The sequence below is a fragment of the Spermophilus citellus genome (genome assembly GCF_964194105.1).
Source record: "Spermophilus citellus genome assembly, chromosome: 8".
Taxonomy (NCBI): domain Eukaryota; kingdom Metazoa; phylum Chordata; class Mammalia; order Rodentia; family Sciuridae; genus Spermophilus; species Spermophilus citellus.
The window spans coordinates 67,875,017-67,896,886 of record NC_138189.1 but is presented as its reverse complement, the minus strand read 5'-3'; positions in this window follow the sequence as shown (position 1 = coordinate 67,896,886).

Here is a 21,870-nt window from a genome sequence, read left to right as displayed (position 1 = left end):
GTATACAAGAAGCTTTTTTGGATAGCACTTCAATCAACAATGGAAAAGAAAAAAATGTCTAAAATTGATCTCAAAAGCAAAAATTTTTAAAAAGTCTCAGAGAAATGACAGAACAGTAATCATTCAAGCCTGCCTCTCTGAAATTAAATGGTAGCACTCTTGAGGGGGTATAGAACTTATGTAGCACTAGAGAGGTCCTTGGGGAACACTTCAAAACTTGGATTTTTTTTTTTTTTTGGATACTAGTGATTGAATTCAGGGTGCTTAACCACTGAGCCACATCCCCAGCCTTTTTAATTTGAGACAGGATTTTACTAATTTGCTTAGGCCCTTGTTAAATTGCAGAGGCTGGCTTTGAACTTACGATCCTCCTACCTCAGTCTCTAAGTCGCTGGGATTGCAGTGCTTTTTCTTTAGTATACCTCTTTGTTTTGTGTTGTATTCTTAACTCCTATACCAATTTTCTTGCTTCCCTCCTATTTCCATAAAGATATATGTCAGATAGTCTATTTTGAAAGTAAACCCATACATGGTATTGAAAAGTTTACCCTTGGGTAAAGTTTAAGATCTAGTTCATATATTACTTTCTTTCAAGGAGAAGTTTTGATCTTTCAACTATGAACTGTTGGGGTCTTTGAAATGAACTCTTCAGTATCTAAGAATTCATTATAAAGTCCTTGGCTTTGCAGCTTTTAAATTGTTAGACTTCCAAAAATGATTATTGCCAGGCAAGTGGACCATATAAATATCCCCTCATGACTTGCAATATGAGGTTTTAAAAGTAAACTTAACCAGTCAATTGAGGCAAATGTTAACCCTAGCAATAATTGTCTGTTCTCCAGAAGTAGACAGAGCTTCTCCAATGGCTTTTAGGACTTATTATGGAAAAGAAAGTATCATAGGGCAAGATTCAGAGCAGAAAGTATTATTTCTGGAAAGTAATTTATTTGGGGTGTCCCTTTAAAGCATCAGGGCCAGTGTCACTGAAAAGGGCTCAGATTAGCTGATCTGGTTGATTGGACCTTAATCCATCACTGCTCGCGCCCCCTCAAATGTGTTATCACCAGGGATTTGTCTGGCTACATATGATTTCACACATCTGTCATCTAAATCACAGATCCAAATGCAAAGTCCAGCACTAGGAAACGTCACAGGCATTTGTGAAAATCCTTGGAGGAACTTGGGACCATAAATCAATGGGCGGATTACAGTTCAATAGTATGACCTTCTCATTTATGATGAAATGATGGTGTCACAGGAATACCTAGGTATTATGGTGATGAAGCTATAAAGAAGTATTTGAGAGTAAATTTCTGTGGATCTTGCAGAGACCAGTCTCTGAACACTATCTTTGAGATAAAAAACTTTGAAAATAAGACCCACGTGGAAAAAAAAAAAAAGCTAAATGAAAACTTACTTGACACTATCCTTGTGCATGGGCCAGAAAAGTTTCCCTCTTTTTTTTTTTCCTTTTTAGATGGAAGAATAGTAGTAGTGATGGTAGAAGAAACAAATATTTCTTCGACTTTTGCTATTACTGCACTGTGTTAAGCACTTTGTATGTATTATCCCAGGAAACTGAGGCTGAGGGAGTGAGCGATAAATCACATCCCAGCATACATGGTCAGCGTAGCCTGAGTTAGTATTTGAACCTAGATCTTCCCAACTCCAACCTTGTGCCCCATTACAGTGTAAGAAAAGCCCATATTACTGTTTGATTGCTTTATTTCAGAAGCAATGTGAAAGGATTAAAAATTTTTAAATATGTCATCCCTGAAAACAAATGGTTTGCTAAATCATTCTGTTTGCTGACTCTTAAGTATTGCAGAAAACACTAGTGGGAACAGTCACTATGAGTGCTCCCAGCCATGCCCCCAATTTCCCTCTTACCCACAGAGCATGCCTGGTACACTACCTTGCCGTGACTATGGATGCAAAGTGGGGAAAAACCAGTGGGCCTACAGTGGAGCCTTCCCTGGAGTCATCTTGAAGGTGACGCCAGGGACAGTGGGGAGCTTTACACAAAAAAATTCCCACTAGGATCCTATTTAATCTGAATTTTCTCATCACACTGGAAAGAAAAATAAGAAAGAAACAAAACAGTGGGAGGAAATGGAATGGGGAAAGATTGATCAGAGGGTATAATGCTACAGTTAGATATAAGACAGTTCTGTTGTTTGATGGCGTGGCAGATTAATAGAAGTAACAGTAATGCATTGTATATCTCAAAGTAGTTAGAAGAGAGGATTTTGAATTTATCATCAAGAAATGATACTAGTTTAAGGCGAGTATGCTAATTTCCCTCACACTACTAACAAGAATCAAAACATTATATTGTACCTCATAAATATGTACACATATTACATGTTAACAAAAACTGAAATTAATTTTAAAAAAGACAACAAAGCAACATAAAACAAGAACTTCCTATTTCATGAGTTTAGCTTTGTTTTAATATTATAGGCATCAGTCTGGCCTCAACCTGACTGTAGGATCTAGAAGTGCCATTCAATTAGCTTTTGGGAGGATAACCCTTACAAAGTAATTTTAATGCTATTATTTAACTTCCTTAGAAATAAAAAGACTTATCCCTTTAATATTTGCCATAATTGAAAACTCAAAATTTGACCTGATTGAAACTGCAGAGTGACAGGCTAAAGAAACTTTCTGGCGTTTTTACAGAAGGAAAATTTTATTAACTTTTATTCTTTCCTTTCATGAAAACAGTAATCTTCAGTAAGATTTCACCTTTGTATTCAATGTAAATTTCTCTGAACATTATTTCTTCCTAAATTGAAATACAAACTTATGAGCTAATACTTTTAAAAATTTTTTGTTGTTGATGGGATTTTGTTTATTTATTTATTATAAGTGGTACTGAGAATTGAACCCAGCGCCTCACACTGCTAGAAAAGCCCTCCACCATGGATCCATGAACTAATACTTGAGGAGGCTCTTTTGGTCTTGATTTTTTTCATTTAAAGGCTTTTTAAAATTAAAATAGTTATATATTTTAATTAAATATTGAGCATTCATTCTGTTCCCAGCACTAGGCAAAGTGCTTTATGTGCACCATCTCATTTATTTTTAAGACACCTTATGATGCTGCTCTATTATTATTCCATGTTAGAGATGAGGAAACTGAGGCTTCAGTGGCGATAGTTATGGTCCAAGATTATTTACTTAACTCATGTCAGAGCCAGTATAAAAACTCAGACATGGCTGACTTCACTGCCCTTCTCTTAACTTCCTTTTCTTGCCCTTCAATAGCTGAGAAACTTAATACCCACAAAAAGGACGAATGTTGAAAGTGATGGTAAGGCTCATAGATGTATAGCTGGACAAATGCCTGAGCATCCTTTGTTGTCTTTATTTTCCTAACTGATAAATCAAGATAGGGATAATGGTTATGTCAATATGACATTAAATGCCCATGTCAGCTCAGTCAAATATTCAGTCAGATTAATTGTTTGACATCAAACAAAAAATGTTGATTAATCCAAATTTCCACTTTGTGATTGGTTATTCTGGCATTAAGAACCCAATTTTGACAAAGGATTAAGATCACAAAACAAATACACCGGAAAACCGATGATTCAAACTGTTTTGCATTCATACTCTATGCATATACCATGCTTTATTTGTGCTACTGAAAGTGAAAAGTGCAGTCCTCTCCCCTTTATTTAATTCAAAGTCTGCACAGTGTCTAGGAGCTTGACAATTTTGCTCTAGGCAAGCTGAGTATAGAGACAGCTAAAGTCTGTTTTGCTCCTTCGAGGCTGTAAGATTTTCTTTGGAAACTGGCAAATGTCTCTACTTCTAATTATCTTTGAAGTAGTCATGTTTTCTTATCTAATAAGTTCTCTAACTTCATTTGCTTTTGTCAGTTCAAGCTTTTTGAGTATCTCATCATAGAACCAAGAGGTTGGACACACTTCAAGTTCATTTCTTCTGTGGATAAAACAGTTCCAGAATCTAACCATAAATGTTTTCACTACTCTGTGAAAGGCAGTCAGGATTCTGCAAATGCATGATGAAATAAAATCAGATCAGTCCCCCCTCCACCGGTGTTCCTCACCCAAATGATTATTGTTACTGGGGCTGTTTTAGGAGACAGAATACTGTGCATCTCAGTGTTCAGATCTTCCCTTGACCTGACAGTACTGGTGTCCATGGAAAGCATTGCTTGACCTAGACAGAGGCAGTTTGATGTAGAAGCTATTGACAGGGAATCAGCTTGAAAGCCCTAACACGCCTTTTCCGGAGTCACTTTTCATATTGCAACTACAATTCACACGTGTTCACCCTGTGGCACCATCAGACATTATGAGAGAGCCAGGAAACCTGGAACTCAGACATTATGGGAAAATAAAAGGAAGTTATTTTATGTTGTTCAATAACGTTATATTATCTTTGTGATAGGCTAATTCATATACTCTACAGAAGACTATTTATGAATTAATGGCTTCAGATTCTAAATTTGACTTAAAAATATGTAACTTTAGCTGATGGATTCAATTTGCAATTCAGATGAGTATTTTGTACATTTGCCCAGAGGCTTTAAGTCAATAGGCCTAAATAGGTAAACAAAAACTTCTCCAATCATTTTAATAACATTCTCTTGGCTATAATACTCTAAGTCATTATGACCAGAAGTGACATCAGCAACATAATTATGTGCTTATATTAGCCCAAGTCATTCTTTAAGCTAAAATAGGCCACTGATATTTATGGTCTTTTCTCCATGTAAAATATTTCTAGGGAAGTTTTCTGTTGAGCTTTCTTTTCTCTCCTTAATTCTGTTCATTCAAAATAGATTTATGATTGGGTTTTTACAAAAGATGAATTTTCTGGAGAAAACACAGGATTAGACTCAGAATCATGACAGCAGCATCAAATTTTAGTCACCATTGTGTTGAAGGTGATCCCCAAGACTCTTTTTGGGGTAGATTCAATCAGGCCTTCAACTTCAAGAAATCCGCAACTCAAAAGACAGTCATGCTGTATGTTTTCCAACTACCTCTGCCTGGCCCCTTTTGGCAGAATTAGAACCAGGACTCTTGAAGTTGGCAGCATGTTTACATCATCATCATCCTCAAATTCAAAGTCTTGAAACCATATTTCACAGAACTTAGGGCTAGAATGGAACAGGAGTTTCAGATCTCATTCACTGTAAGTGTGGTCCAGGAGGGAGGTTGGTTTTCTGAAGTATACAGCTTGCTAGTGAAACTCAGATACTTCTGCTGTGTCCTCTGTTTCCATGACTGCCCCGGCCCTGGGATGATTCCCTATTTATTTGCCTGGCATTGTCCCTTACAGTTGCTCATTCACTCATTCATGTATTTATCAAACACTTAATAGGGCCATGTAGTGGGCAAAGCCCAGGGATACAGACAGAACCAGGCAGCCCTCCTGATTTCATGAACTTGGCATTATAGTGGGGAAGACAGAACATAAACAATTGAAGAATACAATTTTAAGCAGTGATTAATATTCTCGAAGAAAAATAGAGTAAAATGTTAGAAAGTGACGGGCAGAGAGGAGACATCATTTTAATAAGGTAGAAGAAAACCTAACTTGATCAGAGGGATCTAATCAGACCTGAATGCGATATGCTTGCCAGCTGTACAGGTGCTTAGGGGAAGAGTGTTCCAAAGGAAGGGAAGAAGTGTCAAGACCCCAAGGCACGGTGTGCTCACCCATGGTTCCTCCAGAACCTCTTTTTGGACAGATCCTGACTTCAGTGTCTGTGTCCTTTATAGCCACCACAGTTCCCAGGAGCCAGTGATCCCTTGGATAAAACTGGAGTAGGACCAAATTTTGGAATCAGATCCAATGTGATACTTCTGAAAGCCCACAGTGCCTATTTAGGTGATGTTGGGCAATTGAGCCAGATTGTGTGTCAGAAGCAGGGAGAGGAAGAGAAAGGAAGATGCCTTGGGAAATGGATATCTCTTGTCTACCAGTGATAAGAAGGTCACCTGACTGGCTTGCTACTAAACAACATTAAGCTTAAATACTGTGATAAGGGATCTTAATTTAATTAATTTGTTTATAATTGATCACAAAATAGTTTTTTGATCTTTTTAAGGGTCTCTTGAGACCGTAAAACCCATGACATGTTGATAACTACCTTCTCTCCCTAGGCATCCAGTACACACATTTGTCCATTGAATATCTGAGAAGTGAAGGACAGAAGGAGCCTCCCACCAGAACTTAAGAATTATCTCATTAGAAAGGGAAGGAAACGGAAGGAAAACACAGGGAGGATGGATTCCAAGTTAATCCCAAGGACTGAAAAATGCTCTTCCACCTATGTCTTCTGGAAAATTTGGAAACTTAAAATGCTGATTGACTAGAGTTTAAAGAGGTTATTTTAATGTATAATTCTTATTGAGTGATAATTTTTTAAAATCTGCTTTTGAATTATTCTATGGACTGAATTGTGACCCACCCCCACCCCCACCAATTTCTATGTTGAAACCTCATCCCCTAACATGACTATATCTGGAGATAATGTCTATAATTAAAGGTAAATAAGGCAATAAGGAGGAAGCCTAATAGGCCATAAGGCCCCAAGAGGAAGCTCCACTATGGGAAGACAGAGAAGGCGAGGCAGCCAGGAAGAGTCCTCACAAAAATCCACCCATGAGTGTATCCTGATCTTGGACTTCCAGCCTCCAAAACTAAGAAAATATATTTTTGGTTGTTTAAGTCATCTGTGGAATTTTATTATGACAGCCTGAGCAGATTGAGACAAATTAATATCTGTATAACTACTCTGTGGTCCAAATTAATATTGATATCAAATGCTGGAGTATGACACTCTGGAATGCTCAGAAAATCTGAGAATTTAGAGTTGCCATTCCAAGCCTCATGAGCTTCTGTGTCCTCACACCTACCAATTAAATGAAGTTTGGAAATAAGAACTAAGGATATAGCTGGGCCTGCTTCACCCTTTTGGTTTCTGATCAGCTTTGTTCACCTCTGTCCCTAATCAGCTACTATGTAAACTCAGGCAAACCACTGGACCTCTCTGTTTCACAGTTTCCCATCATATGAAGAACTATGAGGGCTAAATGACATCAAGCCTATGAATGAAGTTGGAAATGCGGAAGTTTTAAATAAAGGCAAAAGTATTAGTCATTCAATATGCACGCAATCCTCTTCATCGGGTGTGGAGGGCCCCTGAAGTTCGAAGCCAGGGCTTCTCTGGAGCTGTGTGACGGTGGTGACAACCAGCATTTGCATGGCTTGTCCAGACATCCCCAGAACTTATCCAGCTGATTATTCAAGACTGAAAAACCTTGAAAGGACGCTTCAGAGGCCCCAGGTAGGCCAGAACACACTTCTAGTTGCCTTGTCCCTAGGCTCTGTGGAAAGTGAGAGCCCGCCTGTGAGGTCAGGCAGTAAGCCTCACCAGGCACCAGAGGCCTGGCACCCTCCATCATTGTCAATAAGCGAGATGGAGAGACCTGTACATCATTTCATTTACTATTGCAATGATTACATAGCTCATTGCCTTCCCATTGTTTCAGTGATAGATTTAATTAACTTCCAATTAATCATAGAGGGTGATATTTAATGCTCAGCCCGGCACTGTGCACAGTGTCACAGACCAAAGAATATATTCTGAAGGCTTCAGTAATCAAGAGGTCATGGAAGATAGATGTTCTTCACTGAAGGAGAGGGAAGATAAATCTGTGTGTCCAGACCACTCTGACTAACTGTTTTAGGGTAATTGTTTTGCATCCAAATGATAACTTTCCATAAGGCCCAACCATGCACAGCACAGGAGAGATAGATGGAAGGAGAGACAGATAATAGGGTTACAATATGGAGAATTCACTTGGCTGTAATTCCCATCTGATGCCAACCAGGCTGAGCACACCAGGGAATTCTGCTTCGATCTGCAAGACTGCAAGTGCTACAGAGTCTAGTTTAGGAGCTTATGCTAAAGAGATTCTTTGTCCAGTGAATGAGAAGGGAGGCCCAGAGAGCTCCGTCAGGTAGCCTTTTTGTTTTCTGTGATCTTAAGGATATACTGACATTTTACTCAACGTGTGACACCACATATTTCTGTCTTCTGTTTCTTGATAAGATGTTCATGTCTGAGCAGTGAAAACTCAGGTTCTTGGACCTAGACACGGGATACCAATTCTTCATGCTGTGCTCCCCAAAGGACATGAGCTATGGGATAAAGGGTCCTTGGACTGGAGCCTAGGTGTCTGAAATGTTTCTGATCAAATGGATCCAACCAAACCTTTGAGAAAAAAATTCTAGCAGTTTCCAAAGCACTCTGTAAGCTCATTGATGCAGAACATGAAGATGTACTTGAGGAAATTAGTTAGACTCTTCATAGTTGCATTTATATTCAGACAAAGGTCTAGTAACAAGTAATACAAATAAAATCCTTTATTCATTAATTAATTCATCTCATCTAATCACAATTATGTGTTAAAGATTTCTATACCAAGAAAATGATCATTTCTGTATTATCTCAAACAATGTTCAAAACAGGAAAATCTTACATAAAAGAAATAAATAGAATAGTGAAGTTATTGTTAACAGGATTTTACCTAGAGTGATATAATCTTTGGAAAGTGTATGGTTAGTATGAGAATAGACATTATTGGAGTCACTAAAATCCTTGATATAGAACAAAATTCTGAGTGTGTATATATTTTGGAGAGAATCTATCCATGGCTCTAAAGAGGGCTTGTGACAGTGAAGGGTTAAGAACCCAAGCCCTACAGTCCTTTACCCCTATAAGTTTAATCCATATGAGTTACATGAAAAAGGGACTATTAACCAATTCTGTAGTTTACATAATCCCTTGTTCCCAGGAAAGTAAGATGAAGCATTATGTATGGCATCTATCATGCATTGATTTAGATAATTTTTTCTCAGTAAATGTTCAGAATAAGGATTCAGATTAGGGTTCACATAAACAAGGCTGTAGGATACTGTTTGTTTTAACTCTCAGGACAGTTGCATCTGACAAATAGTACATCAGGTGGCTGAATATGCTTGAGGTTATTGTGGGAGTGTGTGTGTGTGTGTGTGTGTGTGTGTGTGTGTGTATGCACCCACATCATAGGACCCAAAGCACTGGAAATAACTTGACAAAGAGATTAAGCCATGGGAGGTTGACCCCATTCACTTTATTGTGCACACCAGGAGTCAAATGCAAAATGAAAGGTGCATGCCTTGTTTTATGATGGAGATACCCTTCTTCACTCTGCAGTGAACAAATTGGAGATGGAACAAGAATGAACTCTTGTATCATCCACCTGCCCTTTGAGTCAAGAGGTTGACATCTGAGCAGAGCCATGAGATTACAGTCGTGACCCAGTATAAAAGAATGAGGGACATTTGCCACTCTTGTTTCAATTCTGATCATAAAAATGCATTAAGTTTGGCACGAGTTTCTGTTCTTGTTTAAAGTATCATCATAGGAAAGCAGAATCAGTAGATGCCCCCAGAGGATTCCCTGGAATATATCATAACATGTACCTGGTTTGCTGTCTTCAACTGAGGACTTGAGTAATTTCTCCTTTTGATCACAGGAGGCCACTAGAATATGTCTTTTGGGGCATAAAAATGAAGATTTGTTTTCAAGACTGCTACTCCTAGGAAGCAATGGGATGCAGGTGTATATCCACCCATTACCTCCTGGGTAACTCCATTCAAGGGAAACAACACCAGAAACTTACCTATATCACATAATCTGGTGGGGCAGATAAGACAGCTGTTAGCCACTTTTTCTAGGTAGTCTACTGTTCTCCTTAGGAGCCAGAGTTCCTAGTGTTCTGTGCCCTGTTCACACCTTTTGTGTAGACTGTCCCTCTTTGGATATCCCTTTTTCCAATCTCTTTTTCCTACCACCCTTGTCCAGCTTCCTGTCTCATTTCTTTACTGTCTCTGGTATCCTCCACATATGCTGATAATTTAATTCCCACGGAGTGGCATGTATGTACTGACAGTGTGATACTTCTCTATGTTAGTTTTCCATCACTGTGACAAAATATGTAAGATAAACAAATTAAAGGAGGAAATATTTATTTTGCCTCACAGCTTCAGAGATTTCAGTCAATGGGCACTTAGCCACGTTGTTTTGGGTCTGTGACATACAAGTATATCATGATGGGAGTATGTGGCAAAGGAACCTGCACATGTTAAGGTGGCTAGAAAGAAAGAGAGAGGGGAGAAAGATTCCAATATCCATATTCAAGGTCATGACCATAATGATCTAGCTTCCCTCCATTAGGCCCCACCACTCAAAGGTACCACCACCTCCCAGTAGTGCCACAAGCTTGTGACCAAGTCTTTAGCATATGGACCTTTAGAAGGTACTCCAGATCCAAATTATAGTACTTATTTAGATATTTAAAATTTGGTGTTCTTTACAGAGAAACCCTGTCTTAGCTCAAAGAAATTAATCTAATGGTACTGAATCTCAGGTCCCCCTTCCTGCCCCCAGGGGCTGAGATATTTGGGACTGTGATGGAAGAATAATAGAGAAACTAAATCATATTGCATACACAGCTGTGTGGTTTATTATATGTACATTCATCTTTTAACTGGTGGTCAAGGAGATACATTTTTCTCTCAAACTGTACATTTACATTCACCAACAAATAAAAATAAGAATTTTCAAATATACTCATTCTTTAATCACTTTTCATAGACTTTTTAACAATAGCAAGTTAGGCTTTATAAAACATACTTAGTTTACCATTAATTCAAAAAACATTTATTTGTGCCTACTATGTGCCAGATCCAGTGGTTGGTGCTGAGATTCAAAGATGAATAAGACATAATCTCTTATCCCAGAGACTTGTGGTATTTGGAGAATAAAAGGTAGAGTAAGGGACCTAAGAATGATAGAGGACCAGGTAAACCCCATCCTTTGGATTGGGACCCCAAAGACTGGATCCAACTAATAAGGGTGAACCAGAAGGAAACCACCATTCACATGGAGTATGACCAGTTGTCTTATTGGTTCAGAAACTGAATTTATAAAACCCTCAATTGCCAATGCTCACATGTGCCTTGCAAGAACAAACAGTACTCTCTGAAAGAAGTTAGCATTGTCCTAGACCTGAAAGTAATTGTATTAGCAATTTTTAAATTCCAATAAATAGGTCACAATCAAGGGTAGTCGGCAAACAAGGAGACAAATAAATACAAGCAAGAATCGGTAGGAAAAAGTAGATAATCCAGCCACACAGATTGTTCAGATACTGGAATTAGTAGTCACAATGAGGTCATTAGGGTAGGCTCTTGCTGAGTGAAGGACAAGCTGAGATTTAACTGGGGCAAATCATGCATGCTTCTCTTTTCCATGGAGAACGAAAGCCAAAAGTAATTTCTTAGCCAAAGGATAGTGTCAGCAAAGACTTACAAAGGGAATACAATGTTCTCTTTCTTTTTGAAAGTACACATTGTGAAAGTGTTGAAAAAGAAGATAAAAATTTAGGAAAAAAATCAAGAAATCTTGTTCTGATACTGTAGAACAAGGTACAAAGGGAAACCTGTTTTCAATATGAATTTTTGATGATTCATGGAGTCCTGGTCTTTGGAATTTATGTAATCATAACAATGTGTGTTTATCTTGGTAAATCATCACATATATATGGATTTCATTCTAAAATCTTAATTTAAGTTAAATTCTTGTTATGTTCACCAGAAACTGCAGTCCCTGAATGCTAAGATAGCCTAACATTTCATAGCATAAATACATCCTATTATCTGTCCAGGTTATTGTGATGTGTAAAGATTAATTTTATGAATGTGGGTCCACAACATATTCAGCTTTATTAGCCCTTTTACCTTTAGGTGAGGGGAGTTATAATAAGCATTTTGTCCTCTTTCATCCCAAAACTTATGGTTTCAAGAAACAATGCTCTCCTTATTAACAATGATAGATATACATACATTCTTAGAGTGCAAAGCAATTAGCACAGTGCTTTCATCTGGCCTGGTTTTTTATAATCATCACAAAGCTGTGTATGAGGTATCATCCTCTCCATTTCTCTGATTTTCAGAGAGGAAAAATGATTTTCTAAAATCACAGGATTGGATGATTGGTGATTTTGCTAGAACACCAATCTTGAACCTACTGGATTGCCCATAATTGTTTCCCAAGACAAAATCTTTTATTTTCCTTCCTTTTCAGCCATGGCCTAGAGTTCAGAAATGAAGAGACCAAGCATCATTTGGCAAACCCACTGCAGTTATGTCCAGTTTGGAGGCTGCTTCAGTGGCAGCTCAGTGGAATGGTCAGGGCACCAGCTCTGGGATCAGGCAATGCTTGAATCTCTGTGTCACTTTTTAGCTTTGTGAAAACACTTTCTACTGGGATATAGTGAATTATATAAGGTTATTATATATGTTTAAATATATTTTGTCAAGGCATTTAACACACTGCAACTGCATTGCCCTGATGTGACTCTTTGTCATATCAGTATATCAGTGTATCAGTATATCAGTGTTAAATGCTTCAACACTATATTTTAAAAGTTCAGTAACATTTACAACTTTCAAATCAGATTTAGGTAGAAACAAACCATGCTTCTGTAACATTTTCTCCTCTTTCTTGGGGTGTCTCAAACTTGCTAAGTCACCCAAGTAAGAATATATTAAGAGAAAGAAGGAATCTTATGTCAGTGACCAAAACTTCAGGTAAAAAGAAGGATCTGTATGTAGAAGAACTAGCTTTGGGATTTGGTCAGATTTTTCTGGAAATATGTTTTTAGGAAATGATCTGAATTTTTATTATCACATATGGTCTTTTCTCTTGGGTGACCCCTTTCTCCTTAAAATGCATTCTGTGGGGAAAAAGTTTTAATAAAATGTTTTAAACAAATGTTAACTTCAAGTATAGGGCAGCACGGTGGTGGTGGAAGCCAACAAGGCTTGCTGTTCTCCCCCAACACTGTTTTGACATTTACCAAGGATTTATGGTAATCAATGGTATCTTTCAGCTTTTTGGGGAGAGGGTGGCAGTACTGGGATTGATCCCAGAGCGTTGAGCATGCTAGGTGAGCACTCTTCCTGTGAGCTACAACCCAGCCCTGATTTTCATACCTAACTCTAAAACACAGTTTGGTTTCTCAGTTGACTACAATGATTATTCCCCTTTGTGGAATAATTCATTTTAACTGTGGTATTTACATTTTGCCTTATAGTAAATTTTATCTCTTATTTGAAATTTGCTTTTCACAGCATGTAAGTCCAATAAGTAGATTGAAGACAGGGATAAAGAAGTTACTGTAGGACAAGGAACAAAGGGAAACCTATTAGCACCATGTAAGTTCCCATGATTAGAACTCAGAGAGCAAGACTATTTTTTTTTTTTAGTGCAGTACATCCAGTTTTGTCATATTAGCAGATGCTTTTAGACCATATAGATCAAGAATAAAGGTCTATACTAACATATGAAAACCAAAGATTTCTGGATTACTGGTAATTCTGTGTATTGGGGAAATGGGGTATTTTGGAATTTTATTTGAGCACTCAGCACAGAATGGGTGTTTATGGACAAGGGAAGGAAATGTCATGAAATGTTGTCTCTTCCATAGAATTATATGAGGAAGGACATTGTTTAACAGAGCAATTCACTCAGTTATCTAATTATTTATCATTTTCATTGAATTCACAATGGAAAGCTATCAGGCACTATGAAAATCACATTATGTTGGACTTGAATGGGCCAGAGACAGCCTTTGCCTTCTAGGAAGGGATTTGGATGATGCCATAGTCCATGTGGGTGAATTTATTTTCATCAGTGACAGAGTATAATACTGAACTAAAGTACAGCATGTTCCTTTCTAGAAAATGTGTTCCTTCTCTGATGAACTGTTTCTGTCTCTAATCAAGAGACTGGAATAGTAACCTGGGAGGATCCACATCAGGCAATAACTCAATCAGAAATAGGTCAGAGCTGAGTCAAAAGGGTGCTGTCAATCACTACTCAGTTAGATGGAATTGATGATGGCTTTTGGCATGGTTTTGCTTGGCAAACATTTAGTGTTCTAAGAAAAATTAGATGCACATTCACCTATGCTCAAAGTTGAATTCACTTTGGCCACTTACTTAGGGCTTCCAGGAGAATTCCAATAGGAATGAGACCCTGATTTCCTGTTTAGATAGATAGACTTCTGTTCACTGTACTGGCAGTTCTGCATGGTTGCTTCTATCACCAGTTTATTTGATAACAAACTTAGTTACCAAGGATTGCACTTCCTTTCTCTTGCCTAACCCATGGAAAAATTCAATCCGTTTTCAATTGCTCCTTTATGACTGAATTTGTCCAAGAAAATATCTTTACCCTTCAGTGAGCAGGAAGAAGAGAGCATTTGGAGATGAGGAATGGAGAGGAGGTAAAATACTTGGCAAGAGAAAGTCCATAGGTAGGAATTATATGTGTCCATTACTTAGGCTTATGCCAGTTATTACCTACAGGGCTTCTGGGGCAGGCTGGTTTGTCTAGTTGTGCTTCCAACACATAGAAAATGCATTCTTAGGAGAACATTTATTTTCCCATGGGCTTTTATGCAGTTTCAATAAGTCTCTGCTTATCGGATCAACAGAAAGCACATTTTCTGATCCCTTTTTCTCTTTCAACGCTTCTTTATATACCCAGCCAAGCATTATTTGGACACTCAGATTCTCCCAATTAAACCCAAACTCTTATTTTTAGGTTTATGATTTACTTGTCCACCATTTCTGACAGTCTTCTCTTTGCCCTTTCATTTATTCATTGGAAATCTAATGGTTGAAAATGAGAGGCATTGGACTGAGAGTCAGGAGTTGTCTGTCTTTGACTGAGCTGACCTGGCTCTACCCTAATGGTGTGATCCTGGGAAAGTTATTTATTTTTCCTGATCTTTAAAACAGAGAGTATTGACAAGATGGTCTAGAAGGCCCCGGGTATCTCTAATAGCCAGGGCATCTCTGATGGAGCTGCTGTACACCATCTCCGTCCAGGCCGAGGCTGCACTTGCTGTCAGAGTTCTTCTCTTCTCCCCCATGGTTTCTGGTTTCCAGAAAGACTTCACCAAACTAATTTTGTCCTATTCATTAATTAACAATATAAATATATATATGTTTAAATTAACAACTCCTCCAAAAACAGCAAACCATTAATAATAAAATTTTATAATCATCATAAAACCATCCAGGGCATGGAAGATGGTGTAATAATTCACACCTAATTGCTTTCAACCTTGGGCCCACAAACACTGTAGTTGGAGAAATGAATTCAGATACTGTAATTCATGCCAGATCATGTTTCATTGTTTAATTCATCCTTGATACTTAAAAAAAGCCTTTGGTACCCAAACAATTTGCAAAGTCACAAACTACATGGGGATCTAGAGAAATATCATGTTTTCCTATATTGTGAGCCCCTCAGATGGGAGATCCATCTGAATCTTAATGTTTTCTGTAGCATAGAGATTGTTTTATTTGATAATAGAAATAACATACATGATAGAAATAGAAATAATTGCAGGATTAGACTATTGAGAAAATTCTCAATCAAGAAAATTCTTTGTTAGGGTAAAAATTTTGAAAAAGCAGTCCACAAAGACTAAAAATAGCAATCTACGACATCAGTTGCAGAATTGTAGCATATTTAAGAGCTCCAACTCTGGAGCCAGTGTGCCTGCATTTAAATCTCAGTACTTGTGTTTGACCCTGGGTAAGTTACTCAACCTCTCTAAGCTTCAATTTCTTTACCTGTACCAAGGGGATGATTATAGTACTAAGTTGTATGAGGATTGTATAGATTGATACAAGTTTTTATAAGGATGTATGCTTACTTAGAAAGTGAGGCATTTATTCTATTGTAGTATTATTAGAGATCAGGACATCCTTCCTTGAAGGCTTCTAAAGGTATGTATGTGCTTAGTATGTACATAGCCCAGGACTTATTTATATATGAAATATTGCTTTTAAGTTTACATCAAGGCCTGTTTGTAAATTTAACAGGGTCAATTAGTCTCAGATAGTTCGAGATACACTGAGGGTGTTAGTGTGAGTTAGTATGAGCCAGGAAAATAACAAATTAGAAGAAAAAAGCAAGAGTAAAATCTTTCTCTTTTTTTGGTATTTTATTAATGGTAGCAGTATTAAAATGGATTTTAAAAGCTGCAATAATTTGGCATTTCTTCATGGACTGGTAATGTGATATGATTATTTATTTTTTTTTGTAATTAGAAACAATAATTTTACTTTACTTGCTTTTTTTCCCCTATGTGGTGCTGAGGATGGAACCCAGTGCCTTGCACATGCTAGGAGAGCACTCTACTGTTGAGCCACAACCCCTGCCCCTGACATGATTATTTCTGCTTGTGAATCCTCATTGGAGACATATGGTGATTTTTTTAAAAAAGACTATATCATATAGTAGTTTTAATTTTAGTCTTTTTTTCAGGAAACTTTGTATTGTTTTCCATAATGATTGTACTAATGTACCTTCCCACCAATATTGTGTGCGTTTCCTTTTCTTTACATCCTATCAACGCGTGTTATCTTTTGTTTTCTGACAACAACTACTCTAACAGATGAGAGGTGATACCTCCTTGTGGTTTGAATTTGCATTTCCTGATCCAAAGGAAATGAAATCAGTATGTGGAAGAAATATCTGCACTTCTATGTTTATTGGAGCACTATCCACAAGACCCAAGGAATCAGCCTAAGTGTCCATCAATGGATGATTGGATGAAGAAAGTGTGTAATGTATACATAACTGAATATGAATACTATTCCAATCATAAGAAAGAAAGAAATTCTGTCATTCTTAACAACATGCATGAATATAGAAGATACTTTTCTAAGTGATTAAAAAAATCAGGCATAAAAAGATAAATATTACATGTGTTAGTCAGTTTTGCATTGCTGTGATAAAATACCTGAGATAAACAACTTAAAATAAAAAATCATTTTGGTTCATGGTTTTAGATGTTTCAATCCATGGCTGGCTGGCTTCACTTTTATTTATTTATTTATTTATTTATTTATTTATTTATGTAGGGGTAGGGGAAAACTGCTGAGGCTGAATATCATGGTGGAAAGCATAAGATAGAGCAAAGTTGCTCATCTCATGGTATCTGGGAAACAGAGAAAGAGGAAGGGACCAGGGTTCCAAGACACCCTTGAACTATAACCTTTAATGATCTACTTTCTCCAACCGAGCTCCATCTCCTAAAGTTTCCACCACCTCCCCATAGTACCCTCAGCTGGGGTCCAAGCCTTCAACACATGAATCTTTTGGAGATATTTAAGATCCAAACCATAATACTGCAGGATCTCATTCAGATGTGAAATTAAAAAATGCTGACATAGTAGAAGTAGAAAGAAGGACTGTGGTTGCGAGGAGATGGGGTATTTGTGATGGAGGGTGGGTATTGCAATATTGGTCAAAGTTTCCAAAATTTCAGTTAGGTAGGAGGAATAAATTTAAGAGATCTATTATACTATGGGGTGACTATAGTTAAAATAGGGTTTCTTTCTTTCTTTATATTTCTTTCTTTTTTTTGAGGTACTGGGGATCACACTCAGGGTTTTACACAGCTAGGCAAGTATTTTTACCAGTGAGCTACATTTCCACCCCTTACAATATATTTTATTCTGGAAAAATGTTAAGAGAATGGATGTAAATTGTTTTCACCACAAAAATGATGACTGAGTGAGGCAATGTGTATGTTAATTTGCTAGGCTGAGTCATTCCACCATGTATATACACTTCAAAATGATACGTTATACTTGGTAAATATGTATAACTTGGCATGTCTATTTAAAACAATAGACACACATGAAAGAATAGATCTTTCAAGGAGACACACTTTTTATTAATTTTTCTTGGGTACCAATGTGTGGTCTGCCATGAAAGGGTCTAAAATAGCTTTGTTGACTCTCAATGTTTTCTTCTGGTCCTCTGATAACAGGAGTTCTGCCTCACAGTGTCTGGGACTGATCAACTGAACCAAGGTCCGTAAGGTCAGCAGGCTTGTCAAAATCAAAAAGGTAAATGTATTTGTTTACAGTTAGGTGACCAACTCTCAACAAATAATAAAACTTGGAGCATCTGCTTGAACTTTGTATCCTAAATTACATTTCTCCCTGTGTCCGTCTGTCTTTGTGCCCAATTAATTTGGTTTTGTCTTGCTCAACAGAAACCATTCTCAGGTAAGGGATGCTTCTCACTGTCAATCTGAAATGCAAGTTGGAGATTGGGATAAACTACATGAAATCTCAGTAGTTTATGATCTCAGTAATACCATCCAATGAAAATATCAAAGTTTTAATCCCAACTGTACTTCAGGAGTGAATTTAATTTCTCTTTTATTTCTTCATCTGTAAACTACAGAGATTGGAATAGATGGCCTGTGATAAATCCACTCATATGTTCTGTGTTTCATTAGCTTTTGAAGTCTCAGAGTGCATTTGTTGACAAGGATTTCAAGAGATATTTGTGGATTTGGTTAGAGATATCCAGCATCTCTCTGCTTTGTTATATACTAATGATGTCTAGTTGCTTCTGTATTAAACATTTTTGAAGCAATGGTGATATCTGAGGCAATCTGTTAAGCAATGGGCATTTTAGTCATTTATTTTTTCATCAATGTAATTGAAAGACTTGATAAGAACAATGCAGAAGAGGAAAATTTTATTATGGTCTCAGAGTTTCAGAGGTCTCCGTCAACAGATGGCTGAATTCATTACTTTGGGCCCAACGTGAGGCAGAAAAATATGGTGGAAGGTTGTGGTGGAAAAAAAGCAGCTCAGGACATGGTATCAAGAAGCAGAGACAGTTCTTGCTCACCAAGGGAAAAATATAAATCCCCAAAGCACACCCCTAGTGACCCACCTCTTCAGCCACACCTACCAGCCTATAGTTACCATCCAGTTAATCCATATCAGTGGATTAACCCAATGATTAGGCCACAACTCATAATGTAATAATTTTATCTCCAAAAATTCTTGCATTATTTCACTCATGAGCTTTGGGGGGACTCTCATATTTAAAACATAACAATAGAATTATAACAGTTAAAAAAGATGCATATCCCTTCTCTCAGGAAGAAAAAAAAGAGATAGTCATTCATTTTCCCAGTGAAAAGATTTCTTGAGTAATCTTGGGATTAAATTGAATATATAAAACTTTAGGCTAATAAAGATAAAAGCCAATTGCCTATTTATGGCACTTATGTATCTATGATAATATCTAGAGCCACATCATGTAAATAGCAAAAATGTGGAGAGAGTATTTTTCCTACTCTCACACTTCATAAAGCAATCTTGTCCAGACATTTCAGAAATATCTTTGCCTTTGAAGTCTTTACCATCATCAGAGTCAATTTTCAATTTGCCAGAGGTTGTAATCTCTCTCATCTAAAATATTTGATTTACATACGTCTTGAAATTCGTGTGTATTATATATTCTATGCTTTTCCTGGAAATTCTAAGTCATAGTTTGTATGAATATGATGTATGCAACAAAATCATTTACTCACATATTTGTGTGTGTGTGTGTGCACATTATTAGTATTTTAAAGGCTAATTTGTAGCAATATCAAACACTCTAGTTGGGGGAACATACCCTAAGAACAGTGCAAATTGCACTAAATTTTTTGACTTTACCAAAAATTTTTTCTTTTTAATCAACTCAGTTAGATATTCTTTCTGAACATTCAGAAGCAAAATTAGTTGAGGTAGTTACAGGAAAAAGCAACTTTTTAAAAATAAAACTAATCAATTGCAAGATACTTTAAAAAGATCCCTAAATAAGGTGATTCTTCCTTTTTTTTTTTTTTTTGAGAAGGAGCATTGGTGCTTTGAGAAGGCATGCATTTCTCTATGTGTTTTTTCACAAGTGAAAGAATAGGATGGATGATAATGAAGAAATTATCTTTATATTCTGTAACAATACTGACCTGTACAGCTGTTGATCATTGAGCATATTTACCTCATTGTATTATCAGGCATTTTAATACTTCATCCTACAACTTCTCTTAATGCTTTGCTCTCAAAGACAAGTTAAAGAAAATGATAATCATATGAAATTTATGATATATCCATATTGCTAAAAGCAGCATGTTTTTTTTCATGAGACAAAGAGCCCGCCAGAAATCTGGTGTTTAGGAAAAATTACTGGGTAAACTTGTATCTTCACACCATGATAAATGCCAGGAAAGACACTTGGAGCAATGAGGTGAGCTTCTATAATCATTGTGGAGACCAGTGACACCAATTTTTCATCTTTTGTTTCTACCTCTTTTACAAGGTTCATTTCTGCCAGAATAAGAGTGATTTTCCTCAGCAAAAGGCCTCTAATTGGTTGTAAATGAATCAATACCCATCAGTTTCACAGGAAAAAGCATCCTAATCAGATTGGTTATCAATGGATTAGGTTTCTATCTTGTTGGATCTTTGTGTCTCCTTTAGCTTTGGAAGGAAACTAAATGTTTTGAGCCAAACAGCACAGTCTGGTCCAAAGTACCACAATGCCTTATTGATCTGGATGGAGGAGAAATTGTTGAGCAGACCTGGGTCTGCCAGATATCTGGAGCACTGTTAAAAAGATAACTGTGAATTTTAATGAAAACCTCCTTAAATATACATGCTTCTTTATTTAACAGAGTTCTTTGGAAATAAATAAACCTTTGTTTGGGGTCAAGATCACCTTTTCATGGGCATCAAATTACTATAACATTCCCCTCCTTGACTGGCTGATTTGGGTGGTCTCATTTTATGACACGCCACCAGTTGTCCCTTTTCACTGTAAGAGCTTCTAGCAAATCCCTCAACCAACTTGTTTTTTGTGATTTGCTGGCAATTATGGTACTTCCACTATAGGCCACAGAGAGTGCAATAACCCAGCCCAGGGAAGCAGTAGTAGGCAAAATTTTTTTGTCTTTATTATGCCACTTGTTAGAGGGTCACTTAGCTGAGTGACCCTGAGACATTTCCTCACCTTCTCTAAATTTCAACTTCCTCATTTAAAACACTGGGAATAATAATGCCTATTCTTTCTCTAGTGAAGCTTAAATGAGATAAAAGTAAATCCCAAATTCAGTGTCTGGAGTAGGGTATCAATTCTATTTTCATCTAAATGTTCCAAACCTTGCTTCAATCACAATAATAACCAAATAAGCAGGGCTTCTTCTCTCTTCTTGCAGAGAAAATGTTTTTGCATTATTTGTAAGCTCTCTGTGAGGACTGGGGAAGAATGGAGAACTGGGTTGGCCCAGTTCGTGCCCTCACAGGGTTTAGTGAATTGGGTGTTGAAGAGGGACAAATAAGTAATTGTCCAAGAAATAACTTAATTCCATTCTTTTTTTGAATTCTATGAAAAGTGAAGTACAGTATTCTGTGATTGAATATAAAGGGAAAACTTTTCTCAATCTAGGGAAGGTCAGGGGGAACCTCCCCCAGGAAGCCAGCATCCAAGATGGGGTTGAAAAGAAGAACAGGAGTGAGCTGGAGGGAGGGTGGGAAGATGAGTGTGCTGGGGTGAGGGAGAGGTGTGAGTAGGAGGCTTGAAATACTTAAGGGCTTGGCATTTCAGAGTGTGGAACAGCAAAGATAAGATGAGGGATTGGAGCTGGGACAGTTCAGGTGAAATGAATGATCCAAGCCTTGGGCACCTCACTAGTCCTGGGGGCCACTAATGGATGATAAACCAGAGGTTGATGACTCTTAGAGGAATTTTAAAATATTTCCATGCTTATAAGTTCCTATTACCTAACCCTTTCCCATCCCTCTCCCACTCCCAGTTCAGCTGTACTCTGGGACTTTTCTAGTCAGTCTGAGACCAGTACCATATAGTTTAAAAAACATGTTTAATATTCGATCTGG